This window comes from Stegostoma tigrinum, chromosome 8 (assembly GCF_030684315.1).
Source record: "Stegostoma tigrinum isolate sSteTig4 chromosome 8, sSteTig4.hap1, whole genome shotgun sequence".
NCBI classification, from domain to species: Eukaryota; Metazoa; Chordata; class Chondrichthyes; order Orectolobiformes; family Stegostomatidae; genus Stegostoma; species Stegostoma tigrinum.
Window position 1 is genome coordinate 60,373,480 of NC_081361.1, and position 23,626 is coordinate 60,397,105.

Sequence of the window (23,626 nt, forward strand, 5' to 3'; positions counted from 1 at the left end):
CCCCTACAGAGGCTGTGACAAACACTACAATGGAGAAACAGGATGGAAATTAACAACAAGAGTACATGCACACCAACTGGCTACAAAAAGACATGACGAATACTCACTCGTCTCAATCCACATGGATACGGAGAGCCACCAATTTGACTGGCACAACACCAAGATCCTGGGACAGGCTAGGCAGAGACAAGCACAGGAATTCCTAGAAGCCTGGTACTCCACTAAGAAAGCCATCAACAAACACATAGAGCTCGACCCCATGTATACTCCATTGCAAAGGAAAACCGCAAGTGAGGTAATCCAGAACAGACACCAGATTTTAAACAACAGGCGGGAAAACACACCGGCATTTCATCGGAGGCTGCACTGATGATGTTACCCAGCAGGGTAATGAAATGTCTGCGGAACAACAAACCAGCCCAGTTAGCCAACCAACTCAATACCCACAACCCGAGCTACAGATCTACTCCAAAACCTTAGAATTGAGGGTTATAATGAGAGTGTAGGTAAGTGGAACTGAGGCCATGAGAAGATCAGCCATGATCTTATTGAATGTCAGAGCATCTTGAAGGGCCAGATGACCTACCCTGCTGCTGGTTCTTATGTTCTCCTGCAACCACAGAAGGTGTAACACCTGCCCATTTACTTCCTCCCTCCTCACTATCCAAGGGCCCAAACACATCTTCCAGGTGAAGCAGCGCTTCACCCACGCTTCACACAATCGATTTGACTGCATTTACTGCTCTCAATGTGGTCTCCTCTGCATTGGGAAACTGAAGTGAAGACTGGGTGACTGCTTCACAGAACACTTACATTCTTGTCCACAAAAAAAGACCCTGAGCTTCCAGCTGTCTGCCACTTCTTTACACCACGCTGTTCCCTGGCTGACATCGCTGCGTCAGGCTTGCTGAAGTGTTCCAGCAAAGCTCAGTGCAAGCTGAAAGATCAGCACCTCATTTTTCATTTGGGAACTCCACACCCTTCTTAATTCAAGATCAACTTCAAAAATTTTCGGGCTTGAGACTCCTTCTCCCATGTCCTTATCCCCAACCCCACAAACCAGGCCTTGCTATCAGATGGTCAGCTATTACACACTAAGAGATAGTAAGGAACTGCTGACGCTGGAGACACAGTACTCACTTTAGCCACTAATAATCCCCATTAGCAGCTATTCATTCTGCTAGGCTGATTGTTATCCACTTCTTTGTGCATCTGACTCTTCTTCTGTCTCCTTGGGCTCTATCTCCACTTATCATTTACTCCTTACGCCTTCCACCCACTCTTACCTTCTCCATGAAACACAACCTTTTCCTAGCTACTATCAGTTCTGAAGAAGGATTACTGGCCCCAAACGATAACTTCAATTCCTCTGCAGAAATGCTGCCAGAACTGCTGTGATGTTCCTGCAATTTCTGTTTTTGAATCAATTTGATAAATCTTTGCTACAATCCATCAATAGCAAGAACACCCTTCCTCAGATAAAGAGACCAAAACTGTACAGAATATTCCAGGTGTGGCGTTACCAATGCCCTGTATAGTTGCCGCAAGACATCCTTGTTCCTGTACTCAAATCCTCTTGCTATGAAAGCTCACATAGAGTTTGCCTTTTTTATTCGCTGCTGGACCTGCATGTTTACTTTCAGTGACTGGTGAACTAGGACACCCAGGTCTCATTGAACATCTACCACCCCCCTCACCCCCCCGCTCTCAATTCATAGCCATTCAAATTATAATTTGCCTTCCTATTTGTCCTACCAAAGTGGATAACCTCCCATTTATCCACATTAATTCACATCTGCCATCTATTTGCCCACTCACTCAGCCTGTCCAAATCACATTGCAATATCTCTGTATCTGCATCACAGCTGATCCTTCCACCCAACTTTGTGTTGTCTGCAAATTGTGAGACAATACATTTAGTTCCCTCATCTAAATCATTAATATATATTGTGAATAACTGTTGTCCTGGTACTGATCCCTGCTGTACCCCACTTGTCAGTGCCTGCCATTCAGAAAAAAACCGATTTATTCCTGCTCTTTGTTTCCTGTCTGCTAATCACTTTTCTATCTATCTGAATACACTGCCACAATATCATGCACTTTCCCTGTGGGCTGTTAGGTTTTGCTCACTTCAGATGCCTATCCAGTTCCCTTTGAAATATCATGATTGAATTTGCCTCCAATACACTCTCAGGAAGCACATTCTAGATCCAAAGTAATCACTGCTGAAAGAAGATTCTTTTCCGATCATCTTTGGACCTTTTGCATATCACCTTAGATCAACATTCGCTGATTCTTGATCCATCCACAGGCAACAGTTTTTCTCTATCCACTTTGCCTAGATCCCTCGAGGTTTTGAAAAATCTCTTCTAAACTTTCTGTTCTCTAAGATGAGCAACACCAGATTTTCCAACCCATTCACACAGCTGAAATCCCAAATAAAAACATCATGATACTTTATTTCCTGTCAGTCAGCCAACTCGGTAACCATTCTGCTTCAGTGCCCTATATTCTATAAGCCTCCGCCTTGTTCACAAGCCTATTAATGTGACACCTTATCAAATGTCTTCTGAAAGTCCATTGTTAGCGATAAAAGAGAAAATCAACCCAAAACCCTAAATATTCCCCTTAATGTTTGGAGTCAGTGGGTATTTTGAAAAGGTGTGTGATTCTCAGTCCTCTTTTATGTGTTGTTACTTTAAAGAGCTAGCAGCAAATATTTTGTGAGTTTATGTAAAGAACATTAATTGTTCATATAATCCTACCGGAAGTCTAATTGTTATGCCGCACACTGACACAAACACCCAATAAAACTCTGTGAAAGAAAATACAGCAGTTTTACAAATGGCAAACAAAACGTTGGTTCACCTTTCCCAGTTGGTTCATCTTGGAAAGTCATGATGATGTGAGTCTGATAAAGAAAGGAGTCTTCTCCATTCAGTTCTGAAGAAGGATCAGTGAACCCAAGATATTAACTCTGCTTTCTCTCTGCAGATGTTGCCAGACCTGCCGAGCTTTCCCAGCAATTGTTATTTTTATTTTTGACTTCCAGCGTTTGCAGTTCTTTGGAAATTTTTTTGTTTAGGATCTTCTCCACTCTTAAGTTGTAGTTTAGTGATGTTCAAAGAGCTGGAGTCAGGACTATTGCATGGTTGCTTCAAAACGATGGCCTTTTCACAGGTAACGAAGTTAGTCCCTTGTGGCTTCCTTACCAGGTCAAGTTCTGAGCCTGTTGATTTTTGAGGGAAAGGAATCTGGCTGGTAGGCTTCAAAAGTTTTATAGCTGCTTGTGCTTTAAGGTGAAGATGGCACAGTCTTTTGCTGTTGCTGGTGACGTTTCCTGTGTTTTTTTGTGGACCACTGAGGTCTTTCTGAGTTTCTGTTAAAAATACACTAGTTCTTGCAGGCTCTCGTCATATGACCAAGACTGTTGGTAATATGACCAATACCAGCGTTAGGCTTAGATGAAAGTCATTGCTATACAATGGAGATAATAGATGCTTCTTCACACTTCCTCAGGATGAATTAGTTTCTGCCCAGTTTGCATTGTTAGGGTTCCAGCTCGGAGACATGTAGTCTGGACTTGTGTTTGGGGTAAATATGTAAACAATAGCAAATGTAAATTCCGCAGATAGTATTCATCTGGATGGGTCCGTTCAAGCAGGAGAGCCCCACTCATGGTTATTCAGACATGAACTTTGCAAAATGTTTTGAGGGAGAAATTGTGAAAGGTCACCTGACCTCAGCAACCTTCTTAAACAGCCTTGACAGCTTTCATTTATTAAATAAAATACATTTCTGAAAAAATATACACAAACTTGGGCATGTTTGAAGGCACCTCATCAAACTACACAATCGTGCAAGTTATGAATAAAAGACCCGCATTTATACAGCACTTTTCATGACCACCAGACATCTCAAAGTGTTTCACAGTCAAAGAAAACTTCTCACAGTTCAGCCATCATTGTTGTGCTGAAAGGCAGGAGCTAATTTTGAATACAGCAAAATTTCCACACAGAAATGTGATTAGGACCAGATACAGGTCGTTCTCCTATAACACGATGACTGCGTTCTTGCGCGACCTTGCTCTACAGAAAATTGCCATAGAAAATCACGTTATAGGGAAATCACTATCGAACATCGCTATACTGTACAGCAAAAAGTATGCCTTATCCAAACATTATCCACCATTCATCAATCACATTACAGCCAATTTGCATTAAAGAAACACATGCTACAGCAGATATACCTGTAATCTTATTTTTGTGATGTTGAATGAGGGATAATTACTGCCCAGAAAACCATGGATAATGCCCCATTTTTCTTTAAGGTAGCAAAGAAGTAAGCTTGTATCAAATAAAAGCAAAAGTAGGAGACGGTATCTTCTGCAGCTATTCTGCAGAAATATTAGTAGGGCATGAAAAGTGGAGAGATTTTATTTGCTTGCACTCAGCCCAACAGTGTTTGAAAACTGCGGAATTAAATTATTGTCCAAATTTATTGTTGAGATTGGCTTAATAGATGAGTGTGAGATGAGTGGGGATAGGACCTTGCTGCAGTGTCCCTATTATTACTTGGTCAGTCGTGAATCCATGACACAGAATTCCACTTGTTGCTAAAATATTTTATGTCCCCAGATGCAGCTTGTTCCTTCTTTGGAACAGTGTTGTTTTTAGTGGTAGCTCAAAGTACATGGGTTGACAAAACAATCAACCTCTGACTTCATGGTTATACCACTTGTAATTACAGGGTAGTGACATCCATGTGTTGCTTTATTAATTTCTGTAATTGTGAAATGTTCTTATTAAGCACCACCAGCTTTACTACAGTATAACTTTAATCTTGTCATTGAAAAATGTGTCTTTTATTGCCAAGTGATAATTAATAAGTATTTCTTTTATGCCGCTATTTTCAATTATGCCTGTTTAAGGTTTTCCGGCCATGCATAATTGTTTGTTTTATGCTTTAGACAGATTTAAATCCTCTGCTAATGACATGCTACAGTTAGCCAGTAATGGATTGCTGAAGAGCAATTGAAGCTGATGTCTGTAATATATGTCCCACTTGCTTTACCTCAAGACATTTCTGTCCATTTCCTCCCTGCCTAGGAACATTAGCTGATGGTGTGGAAAATAATGGGCCAAATATGCATCCAATATCATGTGATGGAATATAATAGTTTTACCATACCATCCATTGATTTAACTCACTAACTGGAATGTCCGCTGAACCACATTTCCTTTCCATTTATATATGTCCTTTGAAAGAGTGTGTAAAAGAATTCATCATGCAGGTTTGCTGCTCTGGTCTGGTACAAATTGTGGAAGACAGCAACAGATGCATTCCAATTTAAATACACTAAAAATATTTCATAGTGATTGTATGGCAGAAATGATCAATTATGTGAGCAGCTGCAAAAACTAGACTTCAAAAGGAAGAACAGTTTTACATGATGTGGTACTGTGTCAAATAGATCAAGACTGCCTTAGGTTTGATCTCTGTTCCACATTGAGACACTTCATCGCATTCAGAGTAGCTGTGGGAGTGTTACAATTGGCCTCAGTGTCAACAGGTTGGAAGGAGAAAATTAAAATCAACACAAGAACTCGCTAAATCACGATCTAGTGATTCCTGTTTGAAAGCATTTTTGAGAAGGCAACAAATAACGGAATCAACACAGAATTGGATCAACCACTGCTAATTATGCAATTAAAAAACTTGTCAAGAAAAGCAATTGATCAAAGTTTTCAAAGATTGGTGACATTTCTGAAACTATAGTTAACACAAGTCACTTTTTTGAAAGAAGGCCTGTAAATTTAGGAGGGGATGAAATTACACAATCCCTTCAGCCTTTTCTTTCTTTTCCGTCCTAATGAGGTCCATCCTCTTGTAGTTTTGTCCTGATCAGCCAGTCTGTCTTTTCTGAATAAAAGTTTGATTTTCACCATGCCAGCTTGCCTCCACTGATGTTTTCTTGGCTTCAGGGTGTTTAGCACTGACCTCCTCCTTGTTCATATTAGATCTTTCTGCAATTCTCCTGAGTATTTTCAATCAGACAAGCCAACAACTCTTAACTAAAACATGACAGAGAAAACTGTATTTTAGATGAGAAGCTCCTGCAGTGAATTACCACATTTTAACTCAAAAAGTCACAAGAAGTTAATTACAATATACTTTTGATCTTTCCATTTGGAGCTTTCCGAGTTATGTTGTGAATGAAAGGGATAAGAATGATTTAAAGGAAAAATAAATAAAATTAACACATAATTGTGCAGCTGTTACTAAAAGGAACTGCAGAAATAAACTATTAGAACATAGAACATAGAACATAGAACAGTACAGCACAGAACAGGCCCTTCAGCCCACAATGTTGTGCCGACCATTGATCCTCATGTATGCACCCTCAAATTTCTGTGACCATATACATGTCCAGCAGTCTCTTAAATGACCCCAATGACCTTGCTTCCACAACTGCTGCTGGCAACGCATTCCATGCTCCCACAACTCTCTGCGTAAAGAACCTGCCTCTGACATCCCCTCTATACTTTCCTCCAAACAGCTTAAAACTATGACCCCTCGTGCTAGCCATTTGTGAGGAGGATTAACAAGGTATAGAGCTGGATGAACGCAGCAGGCCAAGCAGCATCAGAGGAGCAGGAAGGCTGACATTTCAGGCCTAGACCCTTCTTCAGAAGAGATAACACCTTGTTATCTCAGATTCTCCAGCATCTGCAGTTCCTACTATCTCTGAAACTATGGTGTGGAGGTTATTAGAGGCACTATTGTGTCATGCGTCTTGGAAATGCTGCAAAGAACTTCACAAGCAAGGAAGCATTTCAGAAATCTAGTGACAATGGCCGAACTCCAGTTTTTTTTGCATACAATGAATGACATTAAGGAGTTAATCTGTTTTTGCGACTTTTGAGGAAAAATTGTGAACCATGTTTACCTGATAATGGGATGGCGCTCATAGAAGCCCTGACCCATTCCATGGATAGAGTTCAGAGGAGAATTTTCTTCCAGCATGACAGAAACAAAGGAACTGGTGAGCAATTGCAAACTTTACTTTCACAGGTGAGCACCCACTTTAAGCGTCCTGTGCCCACCATAGTTAACATTACACCCAGGTAGTCTGAATGTTCCCACTTGGGTCAGCTAATTTGGGCAGTGGGGGGTCGAATCCATTCTTGAGATTATGTTGAAGCCCAGAAGTTAAAACATCCTCAGTCTGATTTTAGCCACAGCAGCTCAGCTACTTTGAAAAAAAACATTTTGCCAACAAAGCTGTAGCAGAAATTCATCAAATTCATGCTGCCTGTGACTCTGTAATTGACTGTGATCACTCTCATACTCCTCAAAGTAGAAGAAGGAAGGTAATTTGTATAACATTGTTCACATCCTTAGGACATCTTTAATATATTGATCAGCAAACAGAGAATAGGAACAGGAGTAGGTCATCCAATGCTTCAAGCCTGCTCTCCATTCAATATGATCATGGCTAATCATCCAACTCAGTATTCTGTTCCTACTTCCTCCCCAGGGTCCTTAATCCCTGTAGCCCAAGATCTACATCTAACTCCTTCCTGAAAACATGTAATATTTTGGCTTTAATCACTTTCTGCGGTAGAGAATTCCAAAGACTCACTACTGTCTTAAAGAAGAAATTTCTTCTTATCCCAGTCCTAAAAGCCTATATCCTTTGATTGTGACTTTTAGTTCTGGACCCATTGGTTATTAGAAACATCCTTCTATATTCTTCTGAACTCCAGTCAATATAGTTCTAACTGGTACAATTTCTCTTCATACATCAGTCCTACCATCCCAGGAATCAGTCTGGTAAATTTTTGTTGTACTCCCTCCCAAGCTGGAACATCCTTCCTTTGAGAAGGAGACCAAAACTGCACGTAATACTGGGCGCCCTGTACCAGTGCGGCAAGGACATCCCTGCTCCTCTACTCAAATCCTCTCATTGTGCACACTTACCTTCAGCAACTGGTGTACAAGGATACTCAGGATCCATTACACCTCCTTTCCCCAGCCTATCGTCATTCAGATAATAATCTGCCTTCCTGTTTTGTTACCAAAGTAGGCAATTTCACATTTATCCATATTATATTTCATCTACCGTGTATTTGCCCACTCCCTCAACTTGTCCAAAACACACTGGGTCACTTCTGCATCCTCCTCGCAATTTAATCTCACATCTGGCTTTGTATTATATGCAAACCTGGAGATTTTACATTTAGTTTCCATGTCTAAATCATTAATACATGTTGTGAACAGCGAGGGTCCAAGCTCTGATCCTCGCCCTATCCCATTGCCCACTGGCTGCCTCTCAGAAAATGACACGATTTTCCTTGCTCTTTGTTTCTTTCTACCGGCTAGTTCTCGATGTGAACATACCACACTCAATCTCATTGGCTTTATGTTTACGTGCTAATCTCTTATGTGGAACCTTATGGAAAGCCTTCTGAAGTCCAAGTATTAATGGACGAGGAGATGGTGCAGTGAGCAAGGATTTGGATTTTTAGATTAATGTGATCCCTTCCAGAGCAGAAAGGATGTGTTCAAAAGGGATGGATTTCACCTGAACTGGAGAGGGAACCAATATCCTGGTGGAGGGATTTGCAAGTGCCTTTTGGGATCCTTCAAACTAGTCAGGGGAAGGGAGGGGGGGAATCCTAAATAGTAGTGAGAATAGAAAGAGAGATGAGGACATTTCTGAATTTAAAAAGAGCAAGTTAATTAGAAAAGGCAAGCAAAAACAAGTCAAAGAACAAGGTAACTCGGAAGGAGAACGATATTTATTTCAATGCAATGGGTCTTACAGGTAATGTGCATGAGTTCAGGGCATATATTGGAACACAGAACTGGGAGGTCGTAGCTATTGCAGAAACATGACTCAGTGAGGAACAGGACTGGCAGCTCAATGTTCTGGGGTAGAGATGCTAGAGGAAGGATAGAAAGGAAGCAAAAAAAGGAGGGTGAGTGGCAGTCCAAATTAAGGAACATATTACAGCTGTACTTAGAGATGAGCTTTCTAAAGGATCGTCCTGTGAAGCTTTATAGGTGGAACTCAGAAATAAGAAGGGAATGATCACCTCATTGGAATTACACTACAGGGCCCCCAGTAGTCGATGGGAAATTGGAGAACAAATATGCCAGGAGATCTCAGATGTTGATAAGAATAATAAGGTTGTAATAGTAGGGGATTTTAACTTTCCATCATAAATTGGAACTTCCATAGTGTTAAGGAGTTAAATAGTGATGAATTTGTTAAATGTGTTGAAGAAAATTATCTTCATCAAGATATCTTCTAGAGACAGAGTAAAACTTGACCTTCTCTTGGGAAAGAAGGCAGAGCAAGGGGCTTAGGAGTACAAAAGCTGACGTTTCAGGCCTAGACTCTTCATCAGAAAAGGGGGATGGGGAGAGGGTTCTGAACTAAATAAGGAGAGAGGGGGAGGAGAAGGTAGGTGGAGTGGAGAGTATAGGTGGGGAGGTAGGGAGGGGATAGATCAGTCTGGGGAGGACAGACAGGTCCAGGGGGCAGGATGAGGTTAGTAGGTAGGAAATGGAGGTTCGGCTTGAGGTGGGAGGAGGGGATAGGTGAGAAGAAGAACAGTTGAGGGAGGCGGGGACGAGCTGGGCTGGTTTTGGGATGCAGTGGGGGGAGGGGAGATTTTGAAGCTTGTGAAATCCACATTGACACCATTGGGCTGCAGGGCTCCCAAGCGGAAAATGAGTCGCTGTTCCTGTCACCTTCGGGTGGCATCATTATGGCACTGCAGGAGGCCCATGTTGGACATGTCTAAGGAATGGGAGGGGGGAGTTAAAATGGTTCACGACTGGGAGGTGCAGTTGTTTATTACGAACCAAGTGTAGGTGTTCTGCAGAGCAGTCCCCCAAGCCTCCATTTGGTTTCCCCATTGCAGAGGAAGCCACAGCAGGTACAGGGGATATAGTCTACCACATTGGCAGATGTGCAGGTGAACATCTGCTTGATGTGGAAAGTCATCTTGGGGCCTGGGATGGGGGTGAGGGAGGAGATGTCGGGGCAGGGGTAGCACTTCCTGTGGTTGCAGGGGAAAGTGCTGGGTGTGGTGGGGTTGGAGGGGAGTGTGGAGCGGACAAGGGATTCCGGGAGAGAGTGGTCTCACCGGAAGGCAGACAAGGGTGGGATGGAAAAATGTCTTTGATGGTGGGGTTGGATTCTAGATGGCGGAAGTGTCGGAGGATGATGCGTTGTATCCGGAGGTTGGTGGGGTGGTACGTGAGGACTAGGGGGATTCTCTTTTGGTTGTTATTGCGTGGACGAGGTGTGAGGATGAGGTGCGGGAAATGTGGAAGACACCGTTGAGGGTGTTCTCGACCACTGTGGGGAGGAAGTTGCTGTCCTTGAAGAATGAGGACATCTGGGATGTGCGGGAGAGGAATGCCTCGTCCTGGGAGCAGATGCGGCGGAGGCGAAGGAATTGGGAATAGGAGGTGGAATTTTTGCAGAAAGGTAGGTGGGAGGAGGTGTATTCCAGGTAGCTGTGGGAGTCGGTGGGCTTGAAATGGACATCGGTTTCTGGGTGGTGCTTGAAATGGACATCGGTTTCTAGGTGGGGCTTGAAATGGGCATCGGTTTTCCTCTATATTGGGGAAACCAAGCGGAGGCTTGGGGACTGCCATGCAGAACACCAATGCTCGGCTCGCAATAAACAACTGCACCTCCCAGTCGCGAACCATTTCAACTCCCGCTCCCATTCCTTAGACGTCATGTCCATCCTGGGGCTCCTGCACTGCCACAATGATGCCACCCGAAGGTTGCAGGAACAGCAACTCATATTCCGCTTGGTGACCCTGCAGCCCAATGTTATCAATGTAGATTTCACAAGCTTCAAAATCTCCCATTCCCCCACTGCATCCCAAAACTAGCCCAGCTCAGCCCCGCCTCCCTAACCTGTTTTTCCACTCACCTGTCCCCTCTTCCCACCTCAAGCCACACCTCCATTTCCTACCTACTAACCTCATCCCGACCCCTTGATCTGTCTGTTCTCCCCAGACTGACCTATCCCCTCCCTGCCTCCCCACCTATACTCTCCTCTCCACCTATCTTCTCCTCTATCCATCTTCAATCCGCCTCCCCCACTCTCCCTACTTATTTCAAAACCCTCTCCCCTTTTCTGATGAAGGGTCTAGGCCCGAAACGTCAGCTTTTGTGCTCCTACGATCCTGCTTGGCCTGCTGTGTTCATCCAGCTCCACACTTTGTTATCTTGGATTTTCCAGCATCTGCAGTTCCCATTATCTCTGAGGCCAAGTGACTGAGGTGTCAGTGGGGGAGCATTTTGGGGCCAGTGATCATAATTCTATTAGTTTTAAAATAGAAATGGGAAAGGATAGGCATCGTCTAGAAATTAAAGGTCTTTATTGGAGTAAGGTAAATTTTAATGGTAAGAGTCAGGAACATTCAGAAGTTGATTAGAGTTGACCATCCTCAGTAGGAGTATGACTGGCAATTGGGAGGCTTTCAAAAATGAGATAATGAGAGTCTTGAGACAGTATTGTCCTGATAGAGTGAAAGGTAAGATTGTAGGAGCAGGAACAATGGATGAATAAAGATATTGAGACTCTGACCAATAATAAGGAGGAGTTGTATATTAGGTATCGACAATTGGGATCAAGTGAATTTCTTCAAGACTGTAAGGGGTGTGGAGGTATTCTAGACAGGGAAATCATGAGGGTCAAGAGAGGATATGAGATTGCTTTGGCAGACAAACTTAAGGATAATCCAAAGAGTTTAAATTATTGGCAAAGATGTGGAGCTTGGGTTGTGCGTTGTTAAATCGCTCACTGAGCTGGCTTGTTCTCAAGATGTAATGTTTGTGGCAGCCGTTGCATGGTATTTTGTAAACCACATTAGTTCTGCTTGTTGTGGGAATGGGGTCTTTAATCCTTGTGAGTGCTCGTCGTAGAGCGGCTCTGGGCTTTTGTGCCACCACAAACAAAGCTGCATTAGGTCACTTTTTAGTGAGCCTGGACACACTGCAACACTCCAGAGTTACACTAGGAAGAAAAAGAACACTTGTACAAGTGTTAGCTTTCACTAATGGAGGGATTGAGTTCAAGAACCGGGAAGCTATGCTCCGGCTACACAAACCCTGGTTTGGCCACATCTGGAGTATTGTGTCCAGATCTAGTTGTCTCATTGCCGGAAACATGTGGAAGCTTTGGAAAAAGTGCAGAGGGGATTTGCCAGGATGTTGCCTGGAAGGGAGGGAAGGTCTTACGAGGAAAAGTTGAGAGAGCTTGGGCTTTTCTCTTTAGAACAACGAAGGATGAGAGATGACTTAGTGGAGGTGTACAAAATGATCAGTGGTATAGGTAGAGTAGACAGCCAGAGACTTTTTCCTCAGGTGGAGGTAGCTATTATGAGGGGCCATAGTTTTAAAGTGAGTGGATGTAGATATAGGGGAGGTGTCAAAGGTAGGTTCTTTGCTCAGAGAGTGGTAGGGGTGTGGAATGCATTACCGGAGAGGATATTGGAGTCTGCCTCATTAAGGGCATTTAAGCAGCTATTAGAAAGGCATATGGATGATAGTATAAGGTAGGGTTGGGGGTTAGATAGAATTTAGGATTAGGGTAAAAGTTTGGCACAGCATTTGGGGCCGAAGGGCCAGTACTGTGCTGTACTGTTCTATGTTCTATGTTCTAAGATCCTCGCCTTAAACGGATATCCCCACAACTTCATCCACAGAAGCCTACACAACAAGCGACAACAGGATGACACAGTACGACCTAACATACTTAACACACTTCCCTACATCAGAAACATTTTGGAACTGACAACAAGACCCTAAGACCATTCATTATCATGGTGGTCCATAAGCCCACAGCCAGTCTACGACAAACACTTACAAGGATTAAAGACCCCATTCCCATAACATGCAGAATGAACGTAGCTTACAAAATACCATGCAACGACTGCCACAAACATTAAATCGGACAGACAGGAAGGAAACCAGCCATCAGAATACACGAACATCAGTGGGCAGCAAAATGACACATTGAACTCTCCTTAATGTCTGTATATTCAGATAATGAAGGCCACCAGTTTAACTGGCACAAGTCAACCATAGTAGCCCAAGTGGGAATTCCTAGAGGCATGGTTCTCCACCTGTAATGCAATCAACCAAATATATAGAATTGGACCCCATACATAAACCCAACTAGAAATGACAGTACTCACCATAACGGACCGGACAGTATAAATTCCAAGTGGAATTGAATAACATTGTTTCATCAGAGGCTCCACTATTGAAGTTACCTAGCATGGTGACAAAATGTCTAAACAAGAACAAGCCAGCTCAGTAAGCAAGTCAACAACCTCATAATCCAAAGAGATTCTACAAGTACTTTAACAGCAAAACAGCAACTGGAGAGAGAATAGGGCCCGTTAAAGATCAACAAAGTCATCAATGTGTGGAACCCCAGGAGATGGGAGAGATACTAAACAAATACTTCCTGTCAGTTTTTTATGAGGTGACAGATATAGAGGCTAGAGAACTCAGGGAAACAAATATTGATGCTTTAAAAATAGTCCACATTACAGAAGGGAAGGTGTTAAAAAACATAAAGATAGAGAAATCTCCAGGACCAGATCCATTATATCCCAGGACATTGTAGGAAATTTGGGAAGAAATTGTAGGTCCCTAGCAGAGATATTTCAATCATCATGTGCCTGGTTAAAAATGAAAGAACTGCAGATGCTATAAATCAGGAACAAAAGCAAAGTTGCTGGAAAAGCTCAGTAGGTCCCGCAGCATCTGTGAAGCACAAACAGCGTTCATGTTTTGGGTCCGGTAACACTTCCTCAGATGTGCTAAAGGACTGGAGGGTGGCTACTGGTGTGGCCTTATTTGAGAAAGCTTGTAAGGAGAATCCTGGGAACTACTGACGGGTGACTGGCATCAGGTGTGGATAAGTTGTTGGAGGGGATTCAGAGAGACAGGGTTTACATGTATTTAGAGAGGCAAGGACTCATTACAGATTGTCGGCATGATTTGTGCATGGAAAATCACGTCTCACAAACTTGATTGAGTTTTTTGAGAACATAACCAAAAAGAGCTGATGAGGGCCGAGCGATAGACATTATCTACATGGACATTAATAAAATCTTTGACAAGCTTTCATATGGTATACTAATTAATAAGATGACATTATATAGGATTCAGGGAGAGCTTGCCAATTGAATACAAAACTGGCTTAAAGGCAGGAGACGGAGAGTGATGGTCGAGAGTTGTTTTTCGAACTGGGGGCCTGTGACCAGCTGTGTTCTACAGGGATCGGTACTGGGTCCTCTTTTGTTTGTCATTTATATTAACAGTTTGGATGAGAATATAGGTGGCCTGGTTAATAAGTTTGCAGACAACAGTAAAATTGGTGGCATAATCAACAGTGAAGAAGGCCGTCTAAGATTACATTGGGGTCTTGCTCAGCTGGGCCACAGGGCAGAGGAGAGGCAGTTTAATTTGGATAAATGTGAGATATTGCATTTTGGTAAAACAAACAAGAGCAGAACTTAACCCTGCTATTGGTAGGGCCTTGGGTAGAGTTGTAGCACAGAGAAATTAAAGGGCTCAGACCCATAGTGCTTTGAAAATTGTATCACAGGTAGACAATATATCTGTTTAGCAGGGGAATGGCCACAAAGGATTTCCGCCCAGCCTCCTTAGCCCTCTTACTCTGCCTAGTGGACTGATACGGCAGTCACTGAGTGTAGGAAAGGTCCCACATCTGCATAAATCATGAACAAATAGATCTTTTGTTTTGCTGATATTATTTGAGTGAATACTGTTAGCTTGGACATTCATCTACTCCTCATCAAACAGTGCTGTAGAAGTCTCCTACAACTATCTGAGAAAATACATGGCATCTTGCGTTTAGTATTTTATCCATAGAACAGCACCTCTAATTATGTACCACTTCATTTTGCACTCAAATGCTTAGATTGTGCTTGAATTTACAACCTTATCACTGATAGAAAGGAATACTACCAACTGCATTTAACTGGCTCTTAAGCCTCACCACATACCTTTGTTGAACCTGTAATATAATTACCATGCTCAGTCTCCATGTGAACAATGTATTTTCTGTTTACCTACTTAATCTTTAAGAAATGAAAATAATTGTATTGTTAATCTAACAACAAAATTATTGCAGGTTCTTTGCAAACATAATTTCAAGAAATCAGAAGAGAAAGACAATATATTGTATCCTCAAACTTTAACTCTTCAGAATAAATGGTCTGTCAGGTTGTAATGCTAGTGTTAGTCTGTAAATATAGGGTTAGGTCCGTTCTGATATCAGCTGCAATCCAACTCCATCCAGTATAAACCAGGATTTTTCAACCATGAGACCAGAAGGTGGCTTCAAAGTGTTTCCCAGAAATATTCAGGTTGCATGATACGTAATGCATTGTCACATTTCCAAGGAATGATAAGCAAAGATAAAGATACTTGAATCTGAAGCAATGGGATTTAGAGAGAGGAGGAACAAGTCACAAAACTTTACTTTTCACAAGCAAAAATCATTGGAGTAATGTTGGCTTGTGCCAAGCAGCCAGGCAACTCTGCAGCAATTGATTTGCCTGTTATTATTTGTTACAGCATGATTGGGTTGGGAAGGAGCTGGAAGCTGAGCACTCGGAGATATGTCATAAGCATACATTGAGAGGTTTCACTACACTCCTACTTCTGGAGCAGTGCCATGTTTTGTCACTGGCAAGTGAAGGAATGTCATTTTAACAGTAAATCTGAGTCTCTAACATTGATCTAAGTCCAGATTCAAGAGCAGACTTCTCCCTTTCTGGTGAGCAATACATCCCATTTGGTGACATGGATGAAAATGAATGCCCTCCAGTGAGATTTTGAATATGGGGGTCATTTAATTGGGCAGGAGAGTACCCGGTGGATGCAATTTTAATGATAATGATAATGGTCACATAAACAATCACTCATCAAAGATTGAGTAACACTGTGGCTTTGTTTATTTAAAACAGTAATGCCCATTATAAGTCATAAAGCATAGATGACAGAGCAAAACAGTTGATTTCTATGCGTGCAGATTGCAAACCCAAAGCAGATTAACAGGAAACATCATAAAATTATACAGAAAGAACACATTGAGTCTATGAACGTGAATTCTCTTAAGGCACACATACAACAATAGATACTCTGCTCTATCTCACATCTGTCTGGATTAAATCTAGGAGAGTAATGTTTGTGGATACCTTTCCGGCTAGCTATAGTGTTGGCTAGTAGGTGGGCAATCCCTTTAGCTATAAATATACATGGGATTGCTGGCTTGAGCAATAAAGGCAAACAGGCATCACTACAGGGTAAAATTGTATCAGAGATAATGGGAACGGCAGATGCTGGAGAATCTGAGATAACAAGGTGTGGAGCTGGATGAACACAGCAGGCCAAGCAGCATCAGAGGAGCACAAAAGCTGACGTTTCGGGCCTAGACCCTTCATTGGAGAAGGGGGATGGGGAGACGGTTCTGAAATAAATAGGGAGGGGGGGGGGCGGATCGAAGATGGATAGAGGAGAAGATAGGTGGAGAGGAGACAGACAACTTAAAGTGGCGGGGATGGAGCCTGTAGAGGTGAGTGTAGGTGGGGAGGTAGGGAGGGCATAGGTCAGTCCGGGGAGGGCGGACAGATCAAAGGGGCGGGATGAGGTTAATAGGTAGGAAATGGGGGTGCGCTTGAGGTGGGAGGAGGGGATAGGTGAGAGGAAGAACAGGTTAGGGAGGCTGGGGCAGATTGGGCTGGATTTGGGATCAGTGGGGGAAGGGGAGATTTTGAAGCTGGTGAAATCCACATTGATACCATTGGTCTGCAATGTTCCCAAGTGGAATATGAGTTGCTGTTCCTGCAACCTTCGGGTGGTATCATTGTGGCACTGCAGGAAGTGTCGTCTAAGGAGTGTGAGGCAAGTTGAAATTGCTCGCGACTGGGAATTTACGCTTGTTTCGCAATAAATAACTGCACCTCGCATATTTTCTCTCTCTCACACACACACACACACACACACACACACACACACAAACAGTCTCTCTCACTCACACACTATCTCTGACCCACACACACTCTCACATGCACACACACTCTCACTCATACACACTCTCACTCACACACACTCTCTCACACACACTCACTCACACACACACTCACAAACCATCTGTCAGAGACACACACACTATCTCTCCTTCAGACATGCACACACTTTCTCTCTTTCACACAGTCAGTCACACAAGCACACACACACTCACTCACACACACACACACTCTCTCAAAGTCACACACACAGTCTCTCTTGCACACACACACTCTCACACATGCACAAAATCTCTCTCTCATGCACACACATGCACACTTTCTCTCACTCACACACACACTCACATACATGCACGCACACTCTCTCTCAAACACACTAACTCTCTCACTCATACACACCAGCTCATTCTCACACACAGGCACACACAATCTCTCTCTCTCTCACACACACACACAAACACTCTCTCACACACACGCATACTCTCTCTTACACTCGCAAGCGCTCTCTGTTACACATACTGACACACTTTCTCTCGCACACAGACACAGGCACATTCTCTCCCTCTCTCTCTCTCACACACACACATACATACACTTTCTCCCGAAGACACAAACACATGTCTCTCATAGACCAAATACTCTCTCTCTCACACAGACACACTCTCTCAAAGACACAGACACACTGTCTCTCTCACGAGCACTGAAAATCTCTCTCTCACACCCGCACCCATAATCTCTCTCTCTCTCGCACACACACTCGCAATCTCTCTCTCTCTCTCACACACACACAATCTCTCACACACAGACACACAAACTCTCTCATACATACCGACACAGTTTTCTCACATACAGACACAATCATACTTTATCTCACACACACACACACACACACACACACACACACACACACACACACACTCTCTCTCTCTTACACACACTGACAATCTTTCTATCACACACACACTCACGATCTCTCTCTATCACACACTCACTCACACTCACAAACACAGTCACACTCACTCATGCACAGAGTCACTCACTCACACACACATTCACCCATGCACATGCTCACACCCACACCCACACTCATCCTCATGCACTTATCCACACACACTCATTCACACACAAGCACTCACACACACATGCACTCATCTCACACAGTCACTCACACACACTCATTCACACACACTCATTCACACACTGTCTTTCAAAGACACACACACACCGTCTCTCTGTTCTACAGACACACTCACATACACATACACATATACACACTCTGTCTCTCTCACACACACACACAAACTCTGTCATACACACACTAACTCTCTCTGTCATACACACTCTCTTACACGTGCGCACACACTCTCACACACTCACTCACGCACACACAATCTCTCAAAGACACACACACATCGTCTCGCACACACACACATGCTAACTCTCTCTCACACTCTCACATATACACACTAACTCTTACACTCACACACATACTCTCTCTACCCCACGGACAGTCATGTACACTTTTCCACAAACACCTTCTCTCTCACACACACTCACTGGCACACACACACCCACCCGCTCACTCTCTTTCAATGACACACGCACACTGTCTCTCTCGCACACACACACTAACTCTCTCTGTCATACAGATGCACTCTCTTACACGTGTGCACACACTCTCACACACACACTCATGCACACACAATCTCTCAAAGACACACACACATTGTCTCGCACACATACACTAACTTTCTCTTGCACTCTCACATACACACACTAACTCTTACACTCACACACACTCTATCCCACGTGCAGTCATGTACACTTTCCAACACACACTTTCACACACACACACACACACACACACACACACACACACACACACACACACACACACACACACACTCACTCACTGGCACACTCACCCTCATTCACTCACTGTCTTTCAAAGACTCGCACACACTGTCTCTCTCTCGCACACAAACACTTCCTCTGTTTCACACACACACACTCACATACACATACGCACACTCTCTCTCACACAGTCACAGACTAACTCTCTCACTCACACACATTAACTCTCTCTGTGCTGCATACACAAACTCTATATCTGTCATACACACACACACTCTTTCTCACACATGTGCACACACTCGCACACGGACACATGCACACACACTGTCTCTCAAAGGCACACACACATTGTCTTGCACACACACTCACAGTAATTCTCTCTCATATACACACACTAACTCTTTCACTCACACACTCTTTCTCTCTCCCACACACTCACATACACTTTCTCACTCACACTTTCTTTTTCTCACACACACACTTTTTCTCTCACACACACAGATATACACACACACACTCTCCAGCACACACTCTCTCACACACTCTCACAAACACACTTCTCACACACTCTCTCCCACTCCCATTCACACACACTGTCTTTCACACACATATGCACTCTCACACACGGACGCACACTGTCTCAATGACATGCACACTCTCTCTCTCAAAGACACACACACATACACACACTCTCCCTCTCTCTCTCTTTCGCACATATACACATGTACACACACACCCTCTCTCCCCTCATGCACAAATCCGCACCCACACGTAAACACACACACACTCTCCCCTCTCACACACAAACATGCACACACACATGTACACACACACTCTCCCACCCACACACAAACATGCACACACATGTATACACGCACACTCTCTCCCCTACACACAAACACGCACACATATGTACACACACAACCCTCTCCCCCCATGCACAAACACGCACACACATGCACACATACACACTCTCTTCCCCTCACACACAAACATTCACACAATACTCTGCCCCCCCATACACAATCACACACATGCACCCACTCTCTCTCCCCTCTGTCTCTCACACACACACACACACAACACACACACACACACACACACACACACACACACACACACACACACACACACACAGTCTCTTTACCCCTTAAAAACACATGCATACACATACAAGTTTATGGGATCAATTTGTATTTGCAGACAAATTCTATTGAGTTCAAAAAGCACATAATTTATAGAAAGTCAGTCAATTTGGTGTTTTTAAAATTCTCCCCTTAGCACTAAATCCAGTCAGACTCCAAACCAAAACACAGATTTTTAACAAGGCCTCACACCAAACATGCACTGTCTAACCTAAAATGTTACCTCTTCTTTACACCGATAACACCTTAAGTTCTCTCAGGACAGAGACTTCAAAGAGATTTGTAGATTTACATATACATGTCAATCAATTAAAACCTTCTAACTAATTAAAGATTTTACAGAGATAATGGGAACTGCAGACGCTGAAGAATCAGAGATAACAAAATGTGAGGCTGGATGGACACAGCAGGCCAAGCAGCATGTCAGGAGCACAAAAGCTGACGTTTCGGGCCTAGACCCTTCATCAGAGATGGGGATGGGGAGAGGGTTCTGGAATAAATAGGGAGAGAGGGGGAGGCGGATCGAAGATGGAGAGAAAAGAAGATAGGTGGAGAGAGTATAGGTGGGGAGGTAGGGAGGGGATAGGTCAGTCCAGGGAAGACGGACAGGTCAAGGAGGTGGGATGAGGTTAGTAGGTAGCAGATCGAGATGCAGCTTCAGATGGGAGGAAGGGATAGGTGAAAGGAAGAACAGGTTAGGGAAGCGGAGGCAGGCTGGGCTGGTTTTGTGATGCAGTGGGGGAGGGGAAGAACTCACCTATCCCTTCCTCCCACCTCAAGCCGCACCTCCATTTCCTACCTACTACCTCATCCCACCTCCTTGACCTGCGTCTTCCCTGGACTGACCTATCCCCTCCCTACCTCCCCACCTATACTCTCCTCTCTACCTATCTTCTTTTCTCTCCATCTTCGGTCCGCCTCCCCCTCTCTCCCTATTTATTCCAGAACCCTCTCCCCAGCCCCCTCTCTGATGAAGGGTCTAGGCCCGAAATGTCAGCTTTTGTGCTCCTGACATGCTGCTTGGCCTGCTGTGTTCGTCCAGCTTCACACTTTGTTGTCTGTGTTTCATGTGTGACCGCATGTCTTTGGCCTTTCTGTGGTCATTAATATTCAAGAAGGTGATAATAATCTTTGCTGAGTCTGGCATCTCAACAGAAATTGACACTTCAGTTCATAGGTATTTTGTTTGAATGTTAATATAGCAAGTTCCCCACTTTCTCGGACTCTAAACTTTACTGTTGGGAGTAATGAAAAGACAAATCATTGGTGCTACTGGAGGCACAGTGATTATCTCTTTAAATCATTTGCGATACCAGTAGCAGCTCCTGCTGTTATTAGCACACGATCAATATAAAAGTGCCTCAAGGTACAGTGCAACATGCTGCGTAACTCCCCATTCGCATCTCTGGTCAGAAAATGCCTTTGAAACTTTGATACCTGTGAAAGCAAATGTCTCTACTGACAGAGGTGAGAGTCAATCATACAATTATCACTTCAGTTTGGACTCAATGCCAAGTGTCAATTAAGTGATCACCAGCTTTTTCCTGGTTATAATTTTAAAAATGTCCTTTGAGTTCAATTTCAATGAACGTGCCCTTCCCACCTCCAACACATAACCTGTCAATGGACCCATTCTGAAACAACATCATTGACACCATCACAATGTCTTCAAATAAGCTCACTGTGAAGCTGTGTTCAAATGAATTGCTGCATAATCTGAAACATTGGCGTGACACTACCTATCAGCACTGATGCCATTCAGCTGCCTCCTGATCTAGTCTAGTAACTTCTTGAGTGAAGCATCAAGAGCTAAAACAGTTGACAAACATTCAAAACGTTGAAAATAACCACAGGGTACTAGGCCAGGTTGAGCAAATTGTAGCTGGTAACATCATCTGGACCAGTCATTAACTGATTTACCATTAGCTATTCACTTTCAGTCTGCTCTTCAACGTCAAACTGACGTATCAGTACAGTTTGACATCAAGAATAATTCTCATAGATTACCAAAACATGAAGAAAAATATGATTGACACAAAATTTTAATAATATAATTCAGTTTATGTTTTCTCTTAGTTTCCCCACTCCCTCCAGGTGCTGACATCATATAGCATTCCAGAGGTTTCCAATAGAGAAATCCAGAACTAATCCTATTATTCCCACCCCCTGTACTTTCCCTTACTTCAAATATTCATCCAACATTTCCTTAAAAGTACAATGACCTCTATCTAAAGCACTCCCTGTGGCAAAGCATTCCATGCTCAATAACACACTGCATTCCCCTATCAGAGAAAATAAACTCCCCCGTTGACTCTAAACTCTTCATACCTAAAAAATACTCTGTATAACCTCCTAACTTGGCTTTCCCTGTTCAACTGGAAATAAATCCAAAATCCCAAGTCATTCGTCATAATTACAATTTCCTGCTCCACATGCTCACCATGACTTTAATGTTCTTTATATAATGCAGAGCATATAGCATTCCAACTGGCTTGATTAATGCTTTATACAAATTGATCATTAATTTCTCCTGCTCTCATTATAAAACTCATAATGTTGTTTTCTGTTTTTTTTATGGCTCTACCCACAAGTTGCAAATTTAAAGAATGATGTACTTGAATTCAGATGTCTTTTTGTTCATCCACACCATTTAGCATGTTTACCTAAAGCAGGATGTTACTATTCCTCATCCCAAAATGTATTCTTGCACATTTAGAATCCCTATAGTGTGAAAGGAGGTCATTCAGCCCATTGAATCCACATCAACTCTATGAGGAGTGTCCCACCCAGACCCCACAACCCCCCCAACTTATCCATGTAACCCTGTGGCTTCCATGGCTAAGTCACATAGTTTGCACATCCCTGAACATTACAGGCAATTTAGCATGGCCAATCCACCTAACCTGCACACCTTTTGGACTGTGGGAGCAGACTGGAGCACCTGGAGGAAACCCATGCAGACGCAGGGAGAATAAACAAACCCCACACAGACAGTTGCCCAAAGGTGGAATTTAACCCTGGTCCCTGGTGCTGTGATGCAGCAGTGCTAACCACTGAGCTACCCTGCTACCCCCAAGTTAAATGGAATCTGTCATCAATCTGCTTATTCGGCCAGGTCCAGCTGGTTCCATGAGGCGAGAGCGACTGTCCTTACTTCAGATTCACATTTGACCAAGTGTAGCATCAATAAGCCCTCATTAAATTGACGTGAATGGGAATGATGGGAAAACACTGCACTGGCTGCAGTGAGACCTAAGACAAAGAAAGTTTGGTTGACTTTGCTTGAAGCCAATTATCTCAGCATCAGGACAACACTGCAGGAGTTCCTCAGGGTCATGTCCTAGACCCAATCATCTTCAGCACCGATATCACCGGCTGTCCAGTTATCATATGGTCAGAAGTGAGATTGGTGACTGATGCTCAGGGCCATTTACTCAAATATTTAAGCAGCCTATATCACATGCAGAAAGAACTATGTCCCAGCTCCAGCTGATAAGTAGCAAGTGACATTTCTGTGA